We start from the raw sequence: 13,748 nt of genomic DNA on the forward strand, positions 1-13,748 counted from the left end.
CGGAGGCTTTACCCTCCTCTCCATCGCCCCTGGCTGTTACTGATACAGCCGAGTAACGGACTCTGGGACAGACGAGCCGAAAACAAAACAGATGCTAATGCGTGACCTGGCTCTCCAGGCTCACCTCCTGCGATAGAGCCCCATAGTTCTCAAGTACGGCCAACCTGGTCCTTAATCTATCAATGGGAGGCCCTCCTCTCCCAACATTCAGACACACAGCCATCCTCCAGACACACACACTGGCCCCTGCCCCGGTAAGACCAGTCCCCATCTCCTCTGGGCTGAAGGGCCCTTCAGACGTCTACTGAGAAAGAGCAGAGGGGTGGGAACGAGGAGGAGAGGAGCTGAGCACAGAACAGAGGAGAGCGCAGAGAGGCGAGAAAATGATGGAGATGTGAACTGAGAAAGACTGAAGGAGGAGGTTGAGGAGGTGTGTATTGGATCAGGCCCCTGAGGGTTATGGCTGTGGTTCATGGTGTGTATTAATGTGCGAAGCTCTGGTATTCTCTGTCATGCTAATCTGGCCGTTGTTTCTTTGTTGTTTTGCCGGTGTCTGCCGGTGTCACATGCACTCATCCCTTCCCTCGTCCTCTGCTTTCTTCTCTTTATGTGCCTACCCTTTGGAGTGGACGATCAGAGGGAGTAATAGGGGGTAAACAGTTCTGTTGTCTAAAAGGATCACATTTGAATAACTAATACATTGCTAGCATTAGCATACATTAATTATTCAGCCCTGCGAAGGTGCTAGTCTTTTTCCAAATAAGCCTCAGCCGTTTGTTTCAGTTGTTGTTTACAGAAGGAATGCTTCCAGGAACCAGGACAGATGAAAGGAAAAAGAAAAAGGAGAATGTTAAAAGCGTCTCCGCTCGCTATCGCCGACCCTGGGGCTCCACCAGGCTTCATCTGACCTCGCCGCACATATTTCATGTGTTTCAGTCAAAGAGGGGGAGAAATTCGGAGGTGTGCACCGCGCCGAACAGTCAGCGCGCCCTTTTCCAGTTTCCTCCTGATTACTTTATCGGTTTGAGATCTTGGACGGGGAGAGTAATTGCGAGAACGGGCCGAGCCAGAATTTCCTGGAGGTAGCATATCTCTCAAGTCTCAGTTGGTGCGGTTGGAGTAGAGGAGGGGGATCTCCTCCTGCGTGTTTATCCACAGTAATCAGGAGTCTGTGGAGCAGGAGCGGAGGCTTGGCAGTAGGGGGACACTGCCACATTAGACAGGAATGAATAGCAATGTGCCAAGCCTGGCACACTAACGCTTTAGACACAGCATCCTTTTTGATTTGGTCAAAACTTTAGGAGGGAGAGAGAGAGAGAGAGAGGGAGCGAGAGAGAGTTGTTGAGACAGTTGAGCTGGAGCAAACTGGACCATGTTTCAGTTTTGTTGTGTTGTTTTTTTTCTCTCTTTCTTTCCCCCCCCCTCCATCTCTCTGCCCATGAACTTTTGCAGCAAAGCAATGGGGAGGAACAAAAGAAGCCGTTCTGGGTTGACAAAGAGGAGAATAGATGGTATGCGAACGACAAGCCGCCATCTGCTCTGGAGGACGACCAAAATCTTGACACACTTCAGCAATCCCACAATCCCCTGCTCCAGGAGCGTTCCAGGCGCCCCATTCATGCTCTCCCCTCCGCTCCCAGAGTCTGTGTGATTTCCCCCTTTTCTCTCCTCCTCAATTAAGTCATTAATTCCTTTCTTCGCCCCCCTCTTAATGACCGCAGAGGCACAAACAAGCCCTGGTTGCTTCCTATTGAGGCCCTATGATTGGGCATAATTACCGCAAGGGCCTAAGTATGGAGAAGCGGGAACGAGGGAGGAGGGATGCATTGTTTTTTTGGCAGCGGCGAGGAGGAGAGCGCAGACGAAGATGCACTTTCCGTAGGACCCTTCCTCTCTTGACCTGGACCACGCACTGGTGTCAGTGAACACCGGTCGCCTTCCGCAGGGCCGACAGCGAAAACGAATCGACGACATCCGTGACGCCCGGACCTGGAAGACAATGCAAAAGTGAGAAAACGCCACAGTTTTAGCTCGGCGAAAAATGCAGGCGACTGCATAAATTTCCATGTTAAGCAGCGGGTCTTTTGTCCACCTCCTAATTATTATGATACATCATGTCTTCATCATGCAAGTTTCAAGACCGCCATGTGTGGAGTGCTTCGGGGGGAAAAGGTGTTGTTGTTGGCGGGAAAGCGCAGTCCGCATGAAAACCAAACGACTACAGCAAAGAGAACCGCCAAGATCTGTGTCGGAAAAGGTTTCTCGGCGTAATTTATCGCCAGGTGGAGTGATCAGCTTGACAGGTCTGGTTAGAGAAGGGTTCCGGACCGCCGCATGTGGCTAACAACTGAGGGTTTCTAGTAGTGACCACCAAGGATGTCCTCCAAAGGAGAGAGAGAGAGAGAGAGAGCAGCATTTCTCCCGAAAATCAGTCGTCTTGTTTGGCTGATTGTGCATTATGTGACCATCTGCAAAAAACTGGGCGTGTGTCCGTGTGTGTGTTTTGCGGCGGGAGGGCGGGGCCGCCGTCGCTGGGAGATGTGCAGGGGAATTAGACAGTCTTTAATAACACATTTTGGGGATAAATGCATTTTTGAAATACTCACAGATTGCTCCATTTATAGATGTGGAGGAGCTGAAACAGAAAGAGAGAGAAAGAGAAACAGAGGGAGAGGGGAACAGATAGAGTAAATCTCCAGATTAGAGATTAGCCATAGTAGCAGATTTAAAGGGTTGTCTGGTCCCCTGCCAGCCTGTTCAGGCATCTATCTGGCTTCTGCTGGCCAGGCCTGCCATGGCCCTTCTAAGTAGATCACTCAACCCTTACTGGATGCCATGTTGCCACTGCTGCCCTCCATGCTCTCTCTTTCTTCCTCTCTCTCTCTCTCTCTCGCTATCAGTTGCTTCTGCTCTCAGAAAGGCAGACAAAAGGTTCTGCCTGAATCAGTTTTAGGACAGAGCGAGAGCTGTGATGGAAAACATTTTGTCCACCCTTCCTGGCTGGAACTACAGGCTTTTTTTTTTTTTTTTTTCGGGCCTTTCACGTGATTCCAACCCCTTAAAATAAAACTCCAAAGCCTCCTCGCTAATGTCCAGATCAGAGGAGCCGCTAAGCGCCGCCGTGGACGGCTCAGTTTACGAGTTTGGGGAAGGGTGGAGGGGCTGAAAAAAAAAAAAAAAAAGGCGCAGTGTGAGGGTATTTACTGCTTTTCAGTGTGTAATGGTGACAGCGGGTGTTCGCGTGATGCAACGAGTGATGTTCCCCGTGTCGCCTAATGATTATCTTTGATGTTTTTAGGCCCTTTAAGCAGTTCTTATTGGGGGAACTAATTCCTGTTTTTACACGGGTGTAAGTAATCTGCTGTAATCGGCGCATTCACCCAAACACACTGGCGTATGTAGGAAAAAAGCAGCGGGTCAGATAACTATTACACACACTTGTGGTGTAAATCCCATTGAGGCTAAGCTGGACACAGTGGGTGGCTTCAAAAGGTAAGAGGTTAAATATGATGTGTGTGAACTTGCGTCGTTTAACCCCCGTACGTCTTTTTAATCGGTTTTGGAAGCATGTTTAAACAGACACTTTAGGCATCTGTTTACTTTCCCAAATCTCATGAGCATACGAGTGTATTGTCAACAGCTGGACGCAACTGCAAGTGCACTGGTCCAGTGACTTTGCATGAGTAGCAACACTATATTTTAAAATGAACTTCATCTGGGAATATATAAAAACCATAAGCGCAGCTGCACGTGTGACATTAACCTTAAACTTTTGTTTTGCACAAGGATGAATTTTTAATTAACCTCTTGAAATAATGTGAAGTAAGCCAGTGTACGGCGCATTTCTGACAGAGCCTTAAACAAAGCCCGAGCAGCTATATCTTGCCCCACATTATTCTTCCGTAAGCTGCTTACAACCCAGTTGTGGTCTGATACAGAGATGAAATCTTGGAGAGGCGTGTCTCTGGATCCAGGAAGCGGTGGCCGCTGATTTGAGAATAGAGCTCTTGGACGGAGGATGTGCTCTGGGGGTATCACACACACCCCAAAAGACGGTGGGACACAATGAGAAATCACAGCTCTTTCACTTTTCGTCCATCTGCCCGCCATGGAGCGTGCTCAGTGTGTGCCACTTGGCTTAATTCTGTCCCATCAGCCACCACAAAAGCCCCCCGATCCAATCACAGGGATCAGACCAGGGCCAAGACCATGAGATGCGGAGCCAAGGAACAGACCAGAATCAACAGCCCATTCTCTCAAGATCACACACACGCAGACACACACACACACACACACACACACACACACACACACACACACACACGGAAAGAAGAGATGCAGAAAAGAATATGGAGGAGAGAGTGGCACAGAAAGTGTCGGCAAAAAGAGTGAGAAAACATCACCTTTTCATTTATATATATATTTTTTATCATCAGTTTCACCAGCTCCATCTCCGCCTGTGGGGATGGAGGAAGAGATAACACAAGTCAAACGCAAGCGAGAGCATAAAAGTTACCATATGTTACCTCTGTAATACCACTTTCTTTAAAAGGCTGAGAGATCAGGATGGAAAAAGATGAGAATGGAAAAATGTTTTTCTCAAATGCCACACATTCTCTCTCTCTCTCTCTCTCTCTCTCTCTCTCTCTCTCTCTCTCTCTCTCTCTCTCTCTCTCGTTGCTTTTGCCTCACACTCGCTGACTGTTAATTGTGTGAGAGCGGGTCATCAGTAGCAGTGCATTAGAATAATGGAAATAGATGGCAGAGACCTACGGATGGCAACACAAGCCATCTTCCCTATTTGCATGGCTGTGTGCTCTGGGACAATTATGTCATTATCACAGACCTCTGTGTGTGTGGATGTGTATGTGTGTATGTGTATGTGTGTATGTGTATGTGTGTATGTGCGTGTGTGTGTGTGTTGGTTGACAGGTGGGCAAACGAAGCTGCTAAGTGCCAAGGAAATGTGAACTCTCTCTTTCACTTTCTCTCTTGGTTGGTAAAATCTCTTAATGGTGTGTTTTCTGTTTGTTCCCGCAGTTGCTTTTTTTTTGTTTTAATAATTTGGTTTTAACTCCAAAACTTCAAAATCTTTGTGCTGGTATCTACTTTTATGGGCTTTGTATGTGTGTTTTTCCTCCAATAAGTGGGATGCCTGGAGTAATTGCAATGCTTTTATCAGCTTAAAGGAAAGCATTCATCCTCACGTCCTTATTTACGAGCTAAAGCTGGCAGGTGGAAAGTTCTTTTTTTTTTTTTTTTAAGTATACACAAATGCAGCATTTTTAAAGAAAAATATATAATTTAAAAACGCTCATGTGTTCTGTTTTGTGTGACTTTGTTCACAGTTGTCATGTTTAAACCCTGAGTTGGACAGAAGAGTTCCACGTTTGACTCTAAACTCACGCTCATGCCACACGTGCCTCGTCTCACACAGACCTGCAGTTTGTAGTTAATTATAATCTAATTTATTCTTTTTTTAATACAATTTTCCAAACATGTTTTAGGAAAAGTGTTGCATCTTCCCTTTATCTTGTATTTATAGGGATTGTCTTAGAAAAATACAAGGTTGTGATGGTAAATATTTCTTTTTCCAATGTTTTTCTTTTCAAATCCGATCAATCACCTCTTCTCCTGATGTGACGTGCACAAACTCGTGGTACATTAGCAAGCGCAATGAACTGATTTTTTTTTTTGCACAGTTTATGTTTGTAAAATGAGTCTGATTGGTGGATGTTACGGAAATGCACAACAGTAAAGAAACATTTTTCTCACATCCATGACTTCATTTCTCATTATAACAAGAAACAAGACAGTTTTCTCATTTTAATGAGATGAGTAAACTATCTCGGTAGAACAAGATGCAGCTCAGAAATGTGCGCGATGCACAGACAGATGCAGCTCTAGCTTTAAACTGACAGTATATAAAATCGACCGCTCTTCTTCCTCTCTGCTTCCTTCACATGTTTTTTGACCATATTTACCAAATTGACTTAAAAAGTTGTCTTCCTATCCAAGTCTTTATCTCAAAACTCTTTAAACTCAAATATCAGAATATCTGAAGTTGCTATTGTTTTTACTATAAGAACAAAACACATTCAGTTTACATTTCTTTAACTTTCCAGTCATGTGTTCCTCTCTAAAGCCAAAAAGATGAATCTTGAAACCTGGGAAAGTCCCTTATTTTCACAACATACCACAGACGAAGCCCAAATGCAAGGGAGTTCCCATTTTGCCCCCTTCCACCCATCGCCTTGTGACCTTTCTAAACTATATAGGGATGCAGACGTGGCCTTTCCTCATTTCCAGTCTGCCGGTGAAAAAAAAAAAAAAAAAAAAAACCCGGAAAGACCAAAGAAAATAGTTAAAATTCAATGAAAACATCTTCCCTCCTTCCTCCTGTTCCTCCTCCACCCCCTGGAGTTAGTGAGGGCTGTCAAACATTGCAGGACCTCTCCAGATACCCCCGGACCTAAGAAAACAGCGCACAGACTAAAGAGGGGTGACCTTTGACTTCAATTAGTGTCCGCTGCGTCCGCCGTACACGGCTGACACTTCCTGCGCTCATCAAGGCAGGGAAGAGGAGGCCACCTGCTAACCGTGCACTGTCACCTCTCTGCACAGCGCGTGTGTGAGTGAGTGCGCGCGTGTGTGTGTGTTCCTACTTAGATTTGATCCCACTAAAATAAGTAATAACCCGCTGAAATCACCTCCCGCCCGGCCGCTTTTCACCGCGGTTTCGAAAAAACAGACGGGAAACATACAAAGTACATGTTTTGATGGCGGCGGCGGCGGGCTGGACGTATTTTAAAAAATTAGTATTGACATGACAAATCTGAGCAGTTACGGCCATGAACAACAAGAGGCCATTAAATCCATCAGCAGAGTCTTCAGGCTGTTTCAGTCGCGTCAGAGATGTTGGGCAACATGCATTTATCTCACTAGCAGCAGGCATTGTGGAGAAAAGGTGTGAGGTCTTTTTTTTTCTGTGAAACCTCTTAGCGTCCCATAATCAGGAGTGATAATGTGTCTCATTCTATGCTAATGTGTGTGTTTTACAGCAATCAGGCGACAGGTGATGATAGCACACGCTTAGAGATGTTCTGCTGTGTGCGCGTGCGGCCGGCGTGTGTGTGTGTGTGTGTGTGCGTGTGCGCCCGCGCGCAAGTGTGGACGCAAGGCACCATTAGTGACTTCCCAGGTCCTCTTCAGGAATACAATGGGCGGCGAAATTGCTTTAATGGAAAAAGGCTAATGTGAGATGCACACACACACACACACACACACACACACACACACACACACGCATGTACACGCACACACACACACGAACACACCGCCTTAGCAAATCACTCAAGCCGGTAAGAGGTAGAAAAAGGGAGGATACTATCACTTACACTTGAAAAAATAGAGATGGAGGAGAGAAAATAGACAGTGAGGAGAGAGTTGGCGCTGCTCTTCTTCCACTTACTTTATGCTTCCACCCACTACAGGCGGTAGTTTTCCCAAACAGAGGCACCGATTTTCTGGTTAAGATTTTTATTTATTTTTTTTTTTCCTACCTTCCTTAAACATGCAAGTGTAATATATGAAGAGAGATTGGATGGAGAGAGAGGAGTAATGGCTGCATATGTGATTTATTATCTGCTGCTGTGCACAACATGCTTGACTTAAAAGAGCGTTGGTATTTCAGAAGAAGAGAGAAAAACTGATGACTGGTAGTATGAATGGATTGTTGAGCTCAGACTTCTTATCACACTTTCGCTTCTCACCAGTAATCTGATGAAATGTCTTCTAGAAAACCTTCAAAGAGAGAAAGTGCTTGAGGAGAGCGTGTGAACTCTACACCAATGTCACATTCAGCCCCACCAGAGATAGATTTGACTTTAAAAATGGCGAGGAGCAAGACGAGATCAGTATTTCATGCCACACAGTGAGTGATCGGCATTGTCTGTTTTAGTGATATGACATGATGGCATATTTAATGCTTCATAATAAAAAAAGAAATGGGTGTGCTGTTTTGTTTTAATGTATTGCTATTGCTTGATGACATGTATTGATCACTTAAAGTTTTTAATTGTTTATTTTTTTCACTGATTGTTATTTCTTGCAGTGTTTTCAGTGGAACCCAGGACTTTAAACACTTCCCCTCTTGGTGGCTGCTGCCGTGCAGGACGTCACCGTCCAAACCTCCAAACGCACAATCAACTGAAGAAAACAGCGTTCATTAGCATAACGTCAACAAACAGCTCACGCTCCTTTTTCTTTTTCTTTTTTTCCCAGAAAGACAGGTCCACACACACATACAAAGACACACGTGCTGGCGCTCTGCTCGGGAAGACAAGGCACGTTCCTCCTTTGTCACTAATGGTCTCATTTGTGCCCTGCTCAAGGCTGGCAAGGCCTGCAGCATCTGTTTGACTGGAGGCCATGCCATAAGGTGCCAGGACTCCAAGGATCCTCCGCACTCCCTCAAGAACGGCGCTCTCTGCCCCGCTAACCTCACCCTTCACCCCACCTTTCGCTTTTCCTTACACTTCACCCTCGGATGCCGCGCTCCCCCCCCCCCCAGCTCACCGCCGCCGCTGCAGACGCCCGTTAACTTGTGACTCTCTCCTCGTTCTCACATCACTCATATCCGCAGTCCCGAGTCTTCCTCATCGCCTCAGGCACATCAGAAGTAACCCTCCCACCTGGCTCCTTCTTTTTGTTCTTTCCCTAATCTGCTCTGCCCCCTCCTTTCTTCTCTTCACCTCCCCGACGCCCCTCGTCCTCCCCTCGCCTCCGTCCGCGGCTCCTCCTGTCAGGACGTGTGAGACGTCAGCGGCGTCCCTTAATCTGTCGCCCGCTTTCCTCCCCCCGTTTCTCCTAAAATTCCTCTTTTGCAGCGTCCCCCAGGGGTGAGCGAGATGTCATCTGGCTGGGACTTTAACTTCCAGTGTGTGTGTGTGTGTGTGTGTGTGTGTGTGTGTGTGTGTGTGTGTACCCACTTCCTAATGCCAGGAAGCCTCGCGCCTTGGAGGAACAGACAGATTAGAGGTTATAGTCTTGCTCCCAGCACGCCGTTCAAGCTGCATTCCCAGGAACGTCTCCATCCCTAACAAGCGTCACATTCCCCCCCTCACCCCCTCACCCCAAGTTTGCCTGCGGCGACCCCACAACCCCGAAACGCCGCGGCAGCCACAGGAGAAAGTGATCTGATGGCACTTGCTCCAATATTTCTGGCTTATCTCCCTTTTCTCTTTGCCGGATAATCAAAGACCTCCTTACCCGGAGCTGCAGCAGGAAGATGTTTAGTGCGTTTAGTGTGTGTGTGTGTGTGTGTGTGTGTGTGTGTTTACCTCATATGAGCCCCTGCTGAGCTCTCGTTTGCCCTCTGGAGAGAGCGGATGGAGAGAGTGAGAAGGACAGAAAAAGAGGGATGTTACGGCCTGGGAGGAGACATGGCCGGGGGGGGGCGTTCTTATGACAGAGGGGGTGTGTGTGTGTGTGTGTGTGTGTGTGTGTGTCTCTGTGGCTAACAAGCAGCGCGGAGCCACAGAAGGTGTGTGTAGCCGAGCGTGAGGAAGCACTGGAGACAGCGCAGGCCCACCGAGATGACCGTGGAGCTAATGCTATGTTAGTGAGCAGCTAACGGCGTGCCTGGGCCGCGGCACGCCGCCCTTCCACACACATCACGGAGGCCCACAGTGCAACAAAAGGAGACACCTCAGGTCTGGGGGGGAGGTATTACCAGTGACACATCTTTTGGGCACCAGTTGGGACTCCTTTTTACCATCTGAGCCTCTAATACCGTGACTCACACTCTGGGTTATATAAAGAGATCCTTAAATCCAATGTGGCGGCGAAGGTGAGGCGGAGCGACGCTCAGAGCGGGAGAAATAACCGGCGCTTCAAGTCGATGTACGCAGAGGAAGCCTCATGCGGGAAGACACCCTGGGTAACGTGACTGGAAGGGGGCTGAGACATCTCTCGGGGTCTGCAGGCGTTCACGCTGCGCTGGGCTCGCCGCTACCTGGTGAGCTCAAACGTTTGCAGCTAAACCAGAAGTCGTCGTTTCTTGTGAGTTGCCGTCGAGCTCCGGCGGTCTCTGGGTGACCCTGCCGTGTTGTCTCGAGGCGGAACGCGGGTCGTGGCGGTCTGCAGCCTCACGGCTAATGAAGGACTGCAGGTGGCGGGCGGTGATCTGGTTATGAGATCACTAAACACTGCAGGCGAATTAGGGGTTAATTTCTGGAGCGCTGCGTTTTACCCCCGAAACAGGAATCAGCGTTAAGCGCCGCTGTGCCGCTTGCTCCGCGGAGCCTAATTTCTTCAATGTAGCAGACGGGTTCAGGTAAGAGACGGAGCTGCTCTGTGCGATCGGATCACGGCCCCGGGCCCGGGAGCCGCGACCCCGCTTTAACAAGTAGTACTACAGCCGTTCATTAAAGTCAGACCAGGAGGAGATTCACCCAGACCTTATTCTTTTTTTTATATACAGAGAGTGAATTAATCCTGAATCATTGGCGGGTGAACTCAACTCAGTGGCATTTGTTGCTTTTAAAATCAAAAAGCTTTTATTTTTGGGGATAAACATTTGACAGAGCCTTGCATTTGTGGGATGAGCAGCAGAGTTGAATATGTGGGTTACTTCCTCATGTGAATGTTGGCCAAATCTTCTCAGTAAATGTCCAACAACGTTCTATTGAAGTTTGTGGTTGTTCCATGGATTCTATGATGGAAAATTCTCCACTTTTTGTGCAAACTTTGTGTTGCTGGATCAGGTCTTTCTCTGAGTGACTTTGAAATGATGCTTCTATTAAAAAAAAAAAAAAAATCTATTCAGTGATTCAATCTGGACTTAAACAGAACTCTGTTTTCAGTCGCTTCCCCGGGAAGGACGCCGGACACAACCTGATACTGTAACAGGTCACTGAAACGACGCTTTTATTTTGACACAAATCTAATGTCAATTCAAGACTGTGCAAGGATAAACTGAAACACAAGGTTGATGGAAGATATTAACCTGTTTTACATTTCTGCTCACCTGTGCAGTCAGTGTGCTGTTTCTCGTGTGTGTGTGTGTGCATTTGTGTGTGTGTGTGTGTTTACAGGGAATAATGAAGAGGCATTGTGTCTCCTCATAATGACATCATGGCTCTGACAGAAGCTGGAGAAGACGCCCGAGGTCTCGAAACGGAACTCTTCAGCTTGGCGCAAGTGTGTGTGTGTGTGTGTGAGAGAGAGAGAGCGGGAGAGTGTGTGTGTGTGTGTCCGTCCCTGGGCTATCTGAGTCCTCCTGGGCTTTGTGAACGAAAGTCAAACCGTCAAAGACAAAAACAAAACCTGACCACCAGCAATATGAAGCAGAGGGCAGGCCATTTGGCTGCTGCCCGCTCGCCGCTGCCTGTGTGTGGAAGCGAGGGCTGAGGGGGGGGTGCGTTTAAGGAGAGGGAGGGGGGGCCGGGAGAGACCGCGGAGCGAAAGGACGGATGGAGGAAGTTGCAGAAGCAGTTCAGGGGTCAATTCAGCCTGCAGGCCCGGGTGACGCTCTCAGGGCTCAGAAAGAGAGTCCCACATTGCATCATGGGAGTCCTTGCTGTGTCCTCTTCATCTTGCCCCTGACCAGGAGGATCCATCCCGGAGGCTTTGCGCGCAAAACTCGCGCACCTTCCTCCTTTGTATGTGAGGAGCTGCATGGACGATGCAGCGAGCGCGTCTAAATGTTGAATTAGGTCGACGGCTTTCATTTAATTCATAAAAGTACTAAAGAATTAACAAAATGTGCTTAAATTACCAAAAGTCGAAGCGTCTGTTCGGTGCTTGTTGTAACTTCTCTCAGATTTTAGACATTCATCAGTGTTTATGTAGCATTTTCTGCCTGTGAGCGACCAAATTAATGTTAGGAAGATGAAAAACAAGGCAGGAAGAGAGATCCAAAAGTAAATGGATATTTTTATCTGTGATCTCTTTTTTTTTTTTTTCCTTTTTACGTAATGGGACGCCTTAGTCTTTTTGTGAGGAGTCACTCAAAGTAAAAATATTTTGCAAAAGCGAGAGAAATACTGAGGTGAATCCAGTTTTTGACATATGTTTTACACTTATTTGTGAAGGTTTAAAGGACATTTATTGACTCGGTCCTCGTCAGGCACCTTCTTGTCACCTAAGATAGATTTTTTTGTTAATCACAGTTTGCATGTAAAGACGATGGTAATAAAGTCAATCATACCTAAAATTTATCAGGGATATCAAAAATGAAAGGCTTTTTTTTTTTTTTTTTTTAAGCAGCTGTTAAAAAAACAGGTGCACACAGCAAAAACTAAAAAAAATGGCACATGACCTGGCAGACCGCGGAGCCCTTCATGCACGCACAACAAATGTTCTCCAGGATGTAGGCGGACATGTTTTCTTGTCAGCGATCAAGAAAACACTCAAACCTCGGAGGATTCGCCTCAAACTGCCGGTGAGCGTCAAAAACAGAAAGGTCGGGTCAGGCCGGCCCGCGAAAACACAACAAAATAAAATGACTGGGCTGCTGCATGAAGTCCTGTGATGAAACAAATACAAAGGAGCATCAAAATAATGAAAAGGGAAGATGCGGGGAGTTATGGAAACAACTCATGTCCCAAAGCAACACCTCATCTGCGAAACATGGTGGATGCTTCTGTTCGAGCGCTTCAAAGGCGCGAGCGTCTGAGCCAAAGGGCTATACGATGTGATCCACACACTGCTTTAAACACGGATGTAAAACTGGCTTTGGTTTAGCGGTTTAGGCTCTTGCCTCAATGGAGCGATGGAAAAAAAAAATGTATTTGAGGCTAATTAGTAACTCCAAACTAAAATCTCTACTCTGTTGAACTTATGTCCACGTCTGTATCAGAGCATATCATCAATAATGAAACGATAATTAAGGGGATCCTTCATGTGGAGAGTAAAATATGCTGGCAGGGATCCTGCAGCTGCACTGGAACCCACTGAAGGCACGGCTCACATCTGCGCTGAGTAAGATTGACAGGTTTCTTCTCAGAGCTGAAGTCAACCTCTCGCCCTGAGTGTGTGTGTAATGTGAGAGAGAGCACTAATCACCTCAGACTCTTGACCCCGTGGCGGCGAAGCCGGCACAAGGGAAGCGCGCCGTGACACCGCCGACGGCCGCGCGCGCCTTTTTGACGAGCGTGTCACTCCAGGTAATGGATACCGCGGCTCACGTTTAAGTCAGACTACAATTTTTCCAGATTTTAACCCAAACTTCAGTCCTAAGAGCGAGTCTGAGATTTGAATAAACTAAGAGTCAGTTGCACATATCGCCCTGCCAGGGCCAGAGGCAGATTTGCCGGTTAGCTTGGCTGGCAGGACGAGTGCAGAAAGACACGCTCGTTTTGTTAACGGCTCAAATCCCTCCGCCTCTAAAGCGCAATTTAATTCATAGAATTTTCACCGTTTGTTAGAAATGCACGCAGGACCTCTGCCGAGACTGCTCTCCTGTAAAATGCAAATCTCAAACTGTGATAGTCTGGAGATATTTCCTAAACTTTTTTGAACGACATGATACGCTGCCAAAGCCGGTTGGTGCTTGTGGATACATGGTCAGCCTTAATAGCCGTTAGCTCTAATTTAAAGTTAGCGTCACACTCAGGTTTATGAAGTATGGTAGGTAAAAAAAACCTAAACCAGGTTAGGAGTCACTGTTTTAACAAAATTACTTATTTTTCATATTCTTTCATATCTTATAGTACACATATCTGCTGATTCACTGTCAAAACTGC

The 13,748-nt window shown here is 47.0% G+C and overlaps 1 protein-coding gene across 1 annotated transcript in view; it reads left to right on the forward strand.

Annotated features, from left to right (window-relative positions):
* Window positions 1–13,748, forward strand: part of cmtr1 (cap methyltransferase 1) — a 506,633-nt gene that overhangs the window by 346,567 nt on the left and 146,318 nt on the right. The gene's annotated exons all lie outside the window — the stretch shown is intronic.

The sequence above is a fragment of the Salarias fasciatus genome, chromosome 15, assembly GCF_902148845.1.
Source record: "Salarias fasciatus chromosome 15, fSalaFa1.1, whole genome shotgun sequence".
Lineage (NCBI taxonomy): Eukaryota > Metazoa > Chordata > Actinopteri > Blenniiformes > Blenniidae > Salarias > Salarias fasciatus.